The sequence below is a fragment of the Notechis scutatus genome, chromosome 1 (assembly GCF_049901735.1).
Source record: "Notechis scutatus isolate UNSWTSFEM ecotype Mainland chromosome 1, rNotScu1.2, whole genome shotgun sequence".
Taxonomy (NCBI): domain Eukaryota; kingdom Metazoa; phylum Chordata; class Lepidosauria; order Squamata; family Elapidae; genus Notechis; species Notechis scutatus.
The window spans coordinates 236,907,974-236,922,052 of NC_142009.1; the positions used below are offsets into that span (position 1 = coordinate 236,907,974).

At 38.7% G+C, this 14,079-nt stretch overlaps 1 protein-coding gene across 8 annotated transcripts in view; it reads left to right on the forward strand.

The window, feature by feature from the left end:
- The window catches only part of TSPAN4 (tetraspanin 4), a 797,106-nt gene that overhangs the window by 144,386 nt on the left and 638,641 nt on the right, over window positions 1-14,079 (forward strand). For 2 of the 8 annotated variants that reach the window (XM_087950836.1, XM_087950832.1), the window contains exon 2: window positions 623-775. The exons of the other annotated variants lie outside the window; for them this stretch is intronic. The gene's annotated coding sequence lies outside the window, so the exon portion shown is untranslated. The remainder of the gene's footprint in view (window positions 1-622; window positions 776-14,079) is intronic. 8 annotated transcript variants of the gene reach the window in all.

Consider the following 14,079-nt stretch of genomic DNA (forward strand, 5'->3'; position numbering starts at 1 on the left):
CAGGCAGGATTAGAACTCACAGTCTTCTAGTTTTTAGCCTGATGCCTTAACCACTACACCAAACTGGCTCTCAGATGTATACTGTCAGGACTCCAACAAATCCATCCCCATTCAAATCATAAGTCTCTAGCCGCATCTCAGAGAAAAGAAAATTGATTTATTAGAAGTGGACATGTTGGTGTTGGCTGGATGCAGCCGATACTAAATTACATCATCCATTTCCCCCTTGAACCTGATCTTCCCCCCCACCCCCTGGATGTGTATTCTCCAATGGGACACATCCATCCCCAAGAGTCATCAACCATGCTCTCCAGTAATTTTCTTGTGCTCCAGGTGATTATGTGGGCACTTAAGGAATGGACTGTTTCCCCCCACTCCCTTTTTCTGGCAGCTAAGACCAAAGGAGTATCTTTTTAGTTGACATACACATATCTCCATCTAAATCTTTCAGATCTCATGCTTCCTGACTCCCACCTGCCATTTTACTTCTAAAAAGCAAAAAAAAAGGAGAGAAATAGAACAAAGCATCATTTGTGGCATTTACACATAGCCAGCGCTTCCTCTCGTACTATATTGTACTGTATCGAACATTTCAATGGTTCTTTTTCTCTGGTGCTTGTAGGTGGATGGAACTTCAGCACAGGCATTTCTGATGCTGTATTCTTGACTTGCTACTTCTCTGATCGAGTGAAACTTGAGAAGTGTTTTTCGAAGTCCTTCTACAGTGGTTGTTGTGTGCTGTTTGAAATAACACAAAAGACATATCATTCCATCTGTGAGTGCATTGCTGCAGTCCCAGCAGCTATTCTTCCACCCCTGGGGCTGCCATTCTCCTCTTTGACCTTTCCTTTCACTTCTAGAAGCTGTCATCCCATTTCCAAGAAAGCTTCGTGCTATATCAGTGACAGCTGGAGTTCACCCCTGTACCATGGCCATGTGCTTAATGTGGTCCATTCCTTTGCCTCTTGTGAGCCCTCAAGGAAAGGAGGGGTCCTCCTCTTCTCAGCAGCCAGCAAGCAAAGAAATAACTTTTTGAGGCAGCACGTGTCGCTTTCGCTCCCTGGCTGGAGACAGCAATTGTTCCTCCTGTTCTTTATTTTATTTCTACTGCACCTATATCCCTATTGTCCTAATCATGGGAATGGACGTTCTTCATCTCCCAGTATTTTCATATTTTATTGGGCTTGTCAATAATTCCTTTTAATCCACTCCTTCTCTAGACTCTAAATTAAAGTAAAAAAAAGAAAAGAAAACCCTGCATAAACTGCTAGATCTATGCAGTGAAAATACTAACTTTGATTAGATCTCTCCAGTGCTGCTTGCAAATAAGATATATGATGAAAAGGATACACGCTGCTTCCAATCTTCATTTTGAGACGAGAAGGACTGACAAGTGTCCTTTGTGTAATTTACATAGGAGTACCATTAACTGTATTTACATATTATTATTATGTAGGAATTTGAAGATTTGAAGTAACTTTGAGAGCGAGAGAAAGATTTAAGTCAACTGCTGGCTTGATGATTCAAATGCTTCCAAGTCTGAGTAGCTTTGTGGAAACTGTCCACAAATATATCCCAGATTTCCCATGAAATATTTGTTTTAATTGATTCAACGGGGGAAAAAAAGAGAAAAGTAAAGTATAATTTTACAGCAAGTTCTTACACAGAGGGAGAGAGAGAGAGAGAGAGAGAGAGAGAGAGAGAGAGAGAGAGAGAGAGAGAGAGAAACAAGTATAAAAATACTTATAATCTGGTTCCTTTTGCTAGACAAGCTTTATTTCCCCAGTTGGGTCTTCACTATTACTTTAAAGCTACATTTTTATGGAGAAAATATTCAGAAGATTGCAGAGGTTTGTGACTTTGGTTTGTTATATGTTTTCCACTTTACACCAATATGGTTAATTGAAATAAAGTCTGATTTAAGGCTCTATGAATTTTCCCTGCAATATTTGACCCACTGGCAATGAGAAAGCTTTGACATAAATAATACAATTGTTTTTCTACTTAGAATAACAAAATGTACTAAGCTTTTACTCTAAAACATTCTGTATGACTTAGGGATGCTAGGGAGACAGTTAGTAGCCAAATATCTTACTGATATTTAGAGTCCAACTCAGCAGAGTTTTGCCATTAGCTGGATTCAATACCAATATAATATAATACATCAGCTATTCTGGAAGGGAAGTGCAGTGACACATTTATACAATATTGTTTATTCCTATGTCCTTTTGAGGAATTTGAATGAACAGCATATGTCCTTGTTTGTTGTCCCCTTTCCTTAAATTGATGTACTGTGTAGATTTATTTGCAGCAAATCAGACAGAAACCAGAAACAAACCAGATATAGCAAAACAGGGACTGATTTTATTTCTCCCTCCAGGGATGAATAACTAGAGAATAGTTACATTTTGCTTCATTCCCCACTATTCATTGCAAAATAATTCAGTTTTCCCTGTTTGTAATCCTCATGGTTCTTGTATCATTTTAATAATTTACAATATTAAGTAACACTCAGTTAATAGCATCCTAGAATTATTGCTTAAGTAACTGACAGTTTTAATCACTGCTGAGTTAAAATTTAAATGTTTTATTGGCTTTGGTTTTAGTGATTGGTAAGATTTAATGAAGTTAATTCTGGGTTTGGGGTATTTTAGATTTTTAGAATGTCCCCATTTTATTTTTTTTACAAAATTTTATAATTTTAAGTTCAGATTTTGTTAAAATTATATACAGATATGGTTACTGATTTTAATAGTAAAGTTAATCTAACTTTACTTTGTTGAAAATTATATAGGAGTTTTAACAAATGGGTGGTCTTTGTTGATATTTTTGGTTTAGAGAAACAAATTCAGAATGGCAAAAAAGCGTGTTTGCTTTTTGGTTTACACCAAGACATTATTCAATTAAATAAATAATAGTTACTAATTGATACACTAATACTAAATGCAAAGGAAAATTCCTATACAAATGGATTCAGAACAATATGAACATATCCTGAAATGCTAAGTATCAAGTACATGCAGGTAATTTTTGACTTATCACCATTTGTTTAATAACTATTTGAAGTTATGACAGCGTTGTAAAAAATGACTTATAATGAATCCGATCTCAGTTGTGGTTGTAAGTTGAGGACTATCTGAAAAAATTGTGCTTTTGACATAATGCTAAAGTTAGTAGTAGACTGATGCCTGGTCTCACATTTATGATATTTGCAGCGTCTCTGTGGTCACACAATCAAAATTCAGGTGCTTGGCAACTGGGATGTATTTACAAAAATCATAGCATCCTGGAGTGATGTGAATGCCATTTCTGATCTTCCTAGAGGGCTTTTTGACAGAGTCAATGGGGAAAGGTGGATGCAGCTGGATAACCACATGATTTGCTTAACAGTTGAGATGATTCAACTAATGACAATGGCAAAAAGGTCATAAAATTGGGTGTGATTCACTTAATGACTGCATTGCTTAGCAATAGAAGATACAATATGATTTTGAAGACTTAATCATGATGAAATGTTGTTTTCTACTGATGGTTAAAGACAAATAGGCTATTGATAAATTTTGATTAGGGCAAGGATTAATTTCTACCCACCTTTCTGAGAATTCTAAATCTGTCCATGATGTCATGTGTATTTTCTCATGTGAGATGATTTTTAAGGACTCTTATAGGAAGTGGGTAGGTTTGGAACAATGCTTCTTGCCAAAGAATACTAGTTTCTCTCATCTCCTGGCTTCATTTGAGGGTATAATTCAAAATATTTATTTGAATCTAGGAAGGGAGAGATAATTTATATAGCTGAGCATTTACTTCATTTGAAAATACAGTAGTAGGGATTCCATTTGAGAAGAATAGGAAGGTAGGAGAATACACCAGATAATTGTTCACAGTTGTGCACAGTTGTAAAGGGAAAAAAAGGGGTATTTTGCATTTGTGCATACAGTTCAGTTGATGTTTTGTAGGTTGCCCGGAGTAAACTTGGTTTGGAAGGACAGTCCACCAAAATTGTAAATAAAAATAAATAATGCAGAGGAGACGATGAATAAGATTAGAAATAAAACAATCTGCTGGTGCCAGTTCTGGATTTGTTTACAGAAATTCTATTAGTAAAACAGGAATCAGAACAGAAGATGCAGATGGTCATGAGAAGGTGAGCAGATGGAGGAAATACTCCAGATTGTCTTGGTGTTCTTCTGACTAGAAAAACAACGGTCACCAAGAGAATAACCATCTGTCTGTTGTTGTTTTTTTCTTTTCTTTTTTTCAAGAAACCAGGCGGCTGGTTCTGGAAAAGTAAGGGTAGAGTCACTGCTAAAGTTTTTGTCACTGAACTCTTATTTTCTGAATGCATAAATTTTGCCAAATCAACTATTTTTTTAAATTTCCTTCTCTACTGTGGCCCATCTTGAGGATGGGCTATCATGGCATTTAAAAGTAAGACCAAGGTATTTGCACAATGAGAAACTGTTAGCAGAATTTTGTCAAAAGTGTTTTTCAGGCTTTTTCCCTATGATGGAAAACTTGCACGGTAACTGTGTTTGGCTTACATCCCTTCATTTAATGATTCTTCAAAATTACAAGGTTGCTGAAAAAACTCCAGTTCTTGCACTTTTGACTGGTGCTCACACTTATGACTTTTGCAGCATCCCCATCATCATGATTGGAGTGTGGGTGCTCGGTAACCAGCACACATTTATAACCAATTGCATTGTCCTGCAATCACATAAGCACAATTTCTGACTACTTTGGCTGGTTTCAGGTAAAAATTGCCTATTCAGAAGAATGGGTTTGCACTTACAACCACAGTGTTTATTTAATGACCACAGATTTACTTAATAAGTAATGATTCACTTCATGACTGTTGTAAAAAGTAGTTATAAAATCAGGTCTGACTTAACTGAACACCATAGTGACTTATAATGAATGCGATCTCCATTATGGTTGTAAGTTGAGGATTATCTGTTAAAAAATTGTGCTTTTGACATAATACTAAAGTTAGTAGTGCAGGTTGTTTTCAACCACAATTGAGCCTAAATTGAGTGCACAGAATGCTGTTACCTTCCCACCAAAGTGGTCCCTATTTTTTTTTACTTGCATTTTTACATGCTTTCAAACTGCTAGGCTGGCAGAAGCTGGGACAAGTAACGGGAGCTCACTCCGTTATGCGGTGCTAGGGATTCGAACCGCCGAACTGCCGACCTTTCTGATCAACAAGCTCAGTGTCTTAGCCACTGAGCCACCTTGACTTGCAACCACAATTGAGCCCAACATTTCTGTGGTTAAGTGAATTTTGCCCCATTTTACGACATTTCTTGCCACCTTTGTTAAGTGAATCACTGCACTTGTTAAATTAGTAACACGGTTGGTAAGTGAATCTGGTTCCCCCCATTGACTTTGCTTGTCAGTAGGTCACAAAAGGGGATCACATGATCCTGGGACACTACAGTTGTTGTAAATGTGAATCAGTTGCCAAACTTCTGAATTTTGATTTTGTGCCCATGGGGATGCTGTAACAGTTGTTAAGTGTAAAAAAATGGTCATAAGTAACTTTTCCAGTGATGTTGTAACTTTGAATGGTCACAAAACTGTTGTAAGTCGAGGACTACCTATATTGCATTCACAAAACTACTTAGTAAATTGGTTCTCCTTGGGATTTCTCCCCCACTCCTTTAAACTATTTGATTGTTTACTGGAAAGAGGGGCAGCGAGGAGACTGACTTTCCCTGCTGATGACCAGCAGATTTATATTGTAATATACTTGAAATCTGAGAACCACCGGTGCAATTAAAAGGGCTTCCAAAGATAAAATCTGTTGTGCCCTTTGAAAGGCCATTGTGGTCTCCAGAGGAAAAAAGGTAATTTTGAATTGACTGGGACCACATGTATTGACCTCACATACAGGAGGTGTTAACAGGAGAGAGAGAGAGAGATTAATCAGAAAAAGAAGGTGTTTCGGCCGCCTTGTAGAAAGAGGTTCCAGAGTGGTTGCAAAGGACTGAAAAGCTGAATACTAATGCATCCATTTTGATTATTGTGTATCCCTGCAAATAATGTGTTATTTCATTTTTAAATCTTTCGATACTTTCAAGAATGTATAGTCTTCTACTTTGAGGATGCTAATGAGACATAGTCCTGAATTTAGAGCACAGAAATAACGGCAAGATACAATGAACAAGAGAGTAAACCAAGTCCTGTCTGAAGATTATACCCAGCAGTATTTTACCATGTCAGAAACAAGTTAGCATGCAAGTAATTCACATCTCCACCCATTATTCCCAAAAAAAAACCTGGCCTTATAGCTTCAAAGTCTAGTGCCATTCAGTTCACTGGATTTGCACACAATACTGGCATTCCTCTTGTGGATTTTTGTCTTCCACATGAAGTCCATATTTTGTTGAGGGTAGATGGAAAGATGGACTTGAGATTAAGCATATATTGAGTCCTACGAGCTCAGAGGGGATAGGAGATTCTCCAGGCTCTTCTTTTGTGCATCCAGACATATTTTTTCCCCACTTCTGGGTCAGATCTGGACATCACAATATCTTCCTCGTAATGTGCTTCTCACATTCGGAATGTGAATAAGAGAATGGATGGTTTTCCGTAAACCTTTCCTTGGCAGCCAAAGAGATGTTTGTATCCGAGAGCTTAAGGAATAATTTCCTGCACCTCTCAGGATTTTCTGAGTTAAACCTCCTGACACTTTTAACAATTAATCTATGGAATGATAGGTTCCAGAAGATGCTCCAACACTGGAGTTTCTTAAGAATAGATTGAACAACTGTTTGTCTGAAATGCCGTACATTTTCCTTCTGGAGCAGGGGGGTGGACCAGAAGACCTCCAAGGTCCCTTCCAACTTTGTTATTCAGTTAATGGATCTGATGTAGTCTAGTGCATATGATGGAAGCAGTAGAGAAGTTCAGGACTATCTACATATTTTTTACCACAATTGCTATTCTGAGCCATACCCAATCCAATCAATAAAATCCTTCAAGTTGATACTGCATAGCAATGATTCAAGGTAGTCTGTAACTTCATCTTGCTTGTGTCCTTTGAGTAGCATTGTTTGAAAAGAACTGATAGATTCAATATAGTGAGGATAGATAGTAAGATCTGGCAATAAGAGTGAGTGATAAGTTATGGAAAACACAATGTAACTAAGTGGAGGAAAGCTTAATATTTATAGTGACAATGTGAAAGGATTAATTTCATTTCTTTTTTCCCTTTTCCCTTTCTGAATTTGAGCTGGACAAATAAGTACTTAATTGGTAGTCCATTAGAAAGAAGGATAATCTGGTTTATACATCTCTTTCATCGCCTACTGGAATATCAGAAAAATGATGGACGCATGAAGTCCAAGAAGTAAAGTTATTGATCTGGCTATCAGCCAATAACTGGGCCTCTTTCATCTCATAGCATGTTTGTCAGCCTTTTTACAAAGCCCTTCTAAACCTGTTGCTATTGGGATGAAAATAATCACAACATTACTTCAGGAAGAGAATTATTAATTATCCCCTGTTAATTCAGCCACATTTATCCTGGAGCTGGACTGGGGAGATTGAACTTTTCAGAATATTTTATATTTTGGGGGATTCAAAACGGCTTGTGCAATGCTAAAGGCTGCCATTTTGCCTCTTACCAGAAGAGAAAAACAATGGTATAGTTTTTAGGCCTTGAGACTACATGCAGCCTTGTGGGCCAAAGATTGCCTGCCCCATTTGTAGATCTGTATCATTTATCAACAGTCTCAAGTAGAAAGAGATTTTCTCATTAGCTGTTTTTTTTTTAAAGGGAGAATGATTAGGAATTTAGTTTTGAACTTTTTTATGCATAGCTATCATACTCCTTTGATCAACATGGACAGATTTCCTACAAAATCCTTTTAACTGAATTTGTAAACTATCCTGAAGGCTAAGCAACTGGATGTTAAGTTTTCCCCTCAGTTTTTGTCATGCCCCTGGTGGAGACTGACTCTGAGGGAGAGGAGGAACAGCCAACAGGGAGTGGAAGTGTGGCTCCAGAGGTTGTGGAGGAGGCTGGGGAAGGACAGAGGTCAGCTGAGCAGTCAGAGGAGGACCCAGGCCCATCCCCTATCCATCCTAGGGCACACAGGGAGGAGAGGATAAGGGAGATACGTGGTCTCCTCGGGAGGAGAGGGCGTTGATCCTCTTCATGGGATGCAGGTGTGAGAACTGCATAAGACTTTGGACCTGCGTTCTGGCAAATGCTGGAGACAAAGCGTGTTTTATTTTGGTTTGAGGTTATTTTGGTTGGTGTGCTTCCAACAGACTGTGCCTTGTTATTTCCTTGAATTTGGTAAATACTTCTCCTGTTCCATTGTGGAAATTTCATCATTGTAGTTTGTTTGGTTTTTATTTCACCTCTCTCTGCTCATTAAATTCGGACTGTATTGCTTTCTTTTGAAGACTATTTTTGAGTATGTTTTATCTCCAACTGAGTATTATTGAACAGTAGGGCCAAGTTGGAGGCATTAAAGGACATTTATTTACGTTTTGGATTTTGTTACGTTTGTGATACACTCTGGGTCACAGTTTTGAGCTACATGAATCTATAGATTCTCTAGACATGTCAGATTAAAGATGATGTCTTAAGTTTTACTGGCTGTAGATTTCACACCTTATATGAAGTTTCCATACTGTGGAGGGAATTAGGGACACTAGTGCTATCCTTATCAATAGTCAAGAACTACCATTAGAAGAGGATGGCTTTGTCATTTAAAGCGGTTTTCACATAAGAAAGCTCTTTAGAGGGGGGATAATAACACGAGACCCATCAGAGCTTTCAAAGATGACCATATGGATCAGGCTGCCTATAATCTCTCTCATTTCAGAATTCCATGAAATCATGCTTCTACTCTCCTTCACTGTTTCTTGCTCTACTTTGTTAATAGTGCTATAGGGTGTGAGTTATCTGTGCGTTTTCACCCAAGGTCAACCAGATTCCCATTATTTTTTTCTTGATTATTTCTATTTTTCCCCTCCTGCGTTTCTTGGTTATGAACTGATTACATTCTAAAATTCATAGTCTAAGCACAATTTCAAAGACAGCTGAGGGCAGTAACCATTCTATCACTGTTCCTCTGATGAAGTGTAAGATTGGTTTCCTCGAAGTGTTATGCTAAAATGGAGCTAGTTGGCTTTTGGCTCCATAGATGCAAAAACCAAGCAGCTCAATTAATCATGCAAATTATAAAGGCATGATTGGCAAAATGCATGCATATTAGCATTGCATTGATTTGTCCGGTCTTTGAAGGTGTCAGCTTAAGATTCCCTTTAACAAGATCCTCATTTCCCTGCAGAATATGCAAAGTGGAGTAAAAATAAGTAGTGTTGCAATTAATTCAATTGATCTCACTTCTAAGGAGCAGGCATGGGATTGGCTGTTTGCACACATGATATGTTTTTAAACATGCCTTTGAGTATTCCCTCCCTATTTGTGTTGAATTGTTTTGTTCAACACAAAGCATCTGAGGCCGCATTTAAGTCACCTCATTACATGATGAAGAAATGCAAAGAGCACTTCCTTGTCAGTTCCAAAGACAAAGGGAGCTATCCATCTTCACAATACCTCCCAAGTTCCATTGCAGCAAGATACCAGTGGCAAATAGTGTGGATTTGTATTCCACCGCTTGATTTAACCGGCAGCTTGTAGCCCAAATCATCCCCCTGATTCCTTCTTCCCTCTAGTTCACCACAGAGAAATCCAATCATATGCTAAAATTCCCAAGCCTGCTCTGATCCCTAACATTGCCTTCTTTAACAGTGAGTTTAACTGGTGAGAGCTCAAACAACAGAGCCAAGAGGGCCCATTGAGAAATAAGCGGAAACTTGTTTTTCAAAGTGCTCTGGGGAACCTCAGAAGTTTGCAGATATTCCAAAAAGTTTGCTTCAACTTTAGGGGAAATCCTTGGGGCAGTCCCTTTTTCCCAGTGCTCAGTGAAGATCGATCATACTTACTAGGTCTGTGCAATGCTTCAGATTCCACTTGGCAGGGATGCTTTGGAATGTCAGAAATTGTGTCTGAATTGGGCATATCCAGAATCATGTAATTGTCTGAATGAGTTGGTTGAAAACCTAAACAGGATCATATCACGCTGTGGCAGGTCTGCCGTGTTCCTCCCTGTTGTTTATTTGTTCATATCTATCTTCGGGCACATTTCCCCAGATCAATTGGACTAATCTCTTTAGATGAGGGGTGTCAAACTCAAGGCCTGGGGGATAGATCTGACTTACAGGTTGCTTAGATCTGGGCCATGGGGCCACCCTGGAAACAGCAAAGCACTGGCCCGCAGGGCCTCTGCCAGCAAAATCAGAGCTTGGAGGGCCGCACGTGATCGGGCCACCACAGGCGCCCCTGACACGAGTGATATCGACCCTGGCCATGTCCACCTGCCCACACTGAGGTCAAATACAACCCTGATGCAGCCCTCAATGAAATTTAGTTTGACACCGCTGCTTTATATAATAGTAATAGTAATTGTAGTCATCCTTGTAAGTAACATCTACCTTGAGTTGAGTTGGACTCCTTTGTGACTGTATAGATGTGTCCATGGATTTTTCTTGCTAACCACATGGACATTATTTGCTTTTTGTAGGATTAATACTTTAAAAAATATTTCCAGACTAGTGTAGAGTCCTGGGATTTCTTGATGATATTCCATCCAAGCATTAACAGGTCTGATCTTTCTTACCTTTAGAAAACATCTATCCTCTTACAGATTTTATCTACTGGCATATGTACATCCTTCTCAGAGTTCTTTTTTTCTATCTACAGTATATGAGTTTGCAGAACATTATTTCAACAACTTTTATTTAAAAAAATACCTCAGTTTAACTTTTGTACCACATAGATCACCGTAGTGATATTTCTTGAGAAAATGTATTTAATTACATTGATTGTAGTTTCAGGCGCCCACTACGGTAGAATATTGCTTATATTTTCTGATTCCATTCTGATTTCCCAAAATGCACTTAGAACAAATTCATTTTTTACTGATTATAATCTCTCACATTTATTTCTTGTTGCCTGTGTTACTTATTACCTGAGATGTTCAAATGAATTATGTAAGTGTTTAGGAAATCAGAGAGGATGAAAGAGAGAGAGAGATTTAGGAGATACCTAGTGAAAAAAATCAGAAAAGAGGTGAACCAGTTTAAATGTGTAAACTGAGGAGTAGTTTGACTTGCTAGTGTTTTTTTTAAAAAAAACATCTTTTATGATGTGTAGATAGGTATATCCAGGGTGCAAACATCTATTTAAACCTAAATAAATAGCATATAAGACTTGACAATACATTTTAAAAAATACATTTCCCCGTATCTACGTACTTACTGCCCAGATCTTGTGAAATTTACTGGAGCCTTTCAGAAGCACAATAAGGAACATTTCAAATCTACGAGTTACTGGCTCGAGTCCTTAGGTGTGAGACAATGTGCTTTGTTTTATAACTGTTTACAAAAAGCTCAAGTTTAGATTATCTGGCTCTGAACAAAGCTTCTTTGGAGTTATTTCATTTGGAAAGAAAACTGGCACGATAGAGACAGAAAAACATGCATGGAATGGAAAAAGGCGAATTAAAAAAAAAGTTATTCACCTCTTTCCAAAATGCCTGAGTCGTTCTGTTTATCTACAGAAAAGCTTATATAATTTAAAAAGCTAAACCAAGGAAACCACACCCAAATCCAGAGCTTGCTTTTTAAAAAAAATGCAAGGAGCCAATTTAGAAGCAAGTGCTAGCAGCACTTATAAATCTCCCTCTTTATGTTTACTTAAAAGTAAACTGGCAGGTCAGTTGCAAATTCTAGTGTGAAAAGGCTGAATTTGCCCCCCAATATATATATATATGAAAGAAAAAGGGGAGTGGGAGGAAAATGTCAGGAAGCATTGTGGTACTTTATATGGTCTGTTATTTAGAGCTATCAAGAAATTGTTTTAAAAAACCCGACATATTTTTTTGAACTTTTCTTAAGCTATAGTTTTTGTTACAGTAAAGCAAACAAACTCGTATTTACAATTGATACAATCCATGTGAAATGCCAAAAATGTACATGTATTGTGCTGACCTGTTTCTATTGCATTGTGGAGTTTTCAACTTGGCTACCTTTGATTGTGCTAGGTACACATAGGAAGAAGCTGTTTTAACCCTGCTATATCAATGAATAGAGAATATTTATTTACTTATTTATTAAATTTAATGTAATTTAATTAATCAAATTTAATTTATATACTGCCTTTATTATTTGTATAAACAACTCAAGGCAGGGAATGTATCTAATACTCCTTCCTCCTCCTGGGAGATGAGTGGGGCTGAGAGATAATGACTAGTCCAGGGGTCCCCAAACTTGGCAACTTTAAGACTTGTTGTCTTCAACTCCCAGAATTCTCCAGCCAGCTTAAGTCTTAAGGTCAGGTCACCTAGCTGGCTTTCATGGCTAAGGCTGAACTTGAACTTCCGGTTTGTAGCCTGATGCCTTAACCATGAGACAAATTGGCTCAATCAAGTCATTGACTGAATCCATATGCATAATAATGCCCAACCCCAATTTTTTAACCATGTTTGTGGAGCCCATTGCAGTGGCCTGATTTGTGCCAAAATTGGTGGCTATTGTATGGATTACACCAAGCTTAAAAACATCTTATCTTACAAGTTTATCATGCAACACCTAGATATGGAGCCACTTGGAAGACTCAGCTGGACCAGAATGCAACAGCATAGGCAATTATGTCCAAGTAACTCTACACTACTTCCCTGTGGGCTTCTGAGTGCAATTCAAGGTACTGGTTCAGGGATGGGATGCAAATATTTTTACTACCATTTCTGTGGGCATGGCTAGATGGGCGTGACTAGGTGGCCGTGGCCATGTGACTGGATGGGCGTGGCTTCTCTTTTTTTGCAGCACCCAACCTGTGCTCCACTTTTTTGCCTCCTGGGCCTCAGGGAATCCTCCTGGGAGCCAGTTTTTGCTTCCAGGAGGCTTCCCTGAGGCCCAGGAGGCAAAAAACAGAGCATGGTGGGGCCATGCAGCACCTCCTCCTTGCATCCCTTTTTTCCTCCTGTGCCTCAGGGATGCCTCCTGGGCGAAGCAGTAAGACAGCGACGGGGATGCCGGCACAGCCGATCATTGAAACAGTTGATCGTTGGGAGGGAAAAAAAAGAAATACCAGTTCGGCCAAATGGTAGCATTTTTTTTTACTACCGGTTCATATGAACCGGGCCAAACCATTGTGCCAGTTATCCTTTATACAAACTTTCATGGCATGATTATTTGAGAGAAACCTATCTAGTTTCTGTCCATCCTGTATGATTGGGCAAGGTTGGTATGTTCTAGGTCCCATTGATTCGGCAGTATCACCAGATTGGTCCCAGGAAGAGTCTTCTCTGTTGCAGTGCCTGCCCCTATCTGACTTTTAGATGGGCCCCAAGAACTACTTCAAAAGAGTTCTTAAAACCTAGCTTTTCCAAGGGGTTTGGGCTATACTGGAGGTGGGCACTTTGTATGTTATATGCTTCCTCTTAGAGCTTGTGGGTTTTTTTCTGGATGCCTATTTTTTGTTTTGTTTACCTTTCTCCATTTTTAAAGTACAGATAGTCCTCAACTGATGACCATAATAAAGCCTGACCATCACAATTGTAAGTCATGTTGGTTGTTCTGACCTTTTTTTTACAACAGTTGTAAAGTGGCTGCCATACTTATTAAGCAAAAGCTGCAGCTGTTAAGTTAACCCATGGTTTGCTATGGGGCAGTTTTCTGAAAACCAGAAATAAATGCTGAAAAATGTGACTGCAGAATGTTACATATGGCTGTAAATGTAGTTGTGTTGCTGAGTGCCCAAAGTTCGATCATGTGACTCTGAGAGGGCCTTGGTCAGGGCTGTCAAACTCACGGCCCGTGGGCTAGATGCATCAGGTGCTGGCCCTGACCATGCCCTGTTTAGCGAAGGGGAAAAAAGTCACAATACGTCACGTGACAATGTCAGTTTGACACCCCTGGCCTTGACTGTTGGAATTTTGGAACAGGTAGTAAATAGTTCCAAGTTTGGTCTCTCATAATTTAAACAATTGC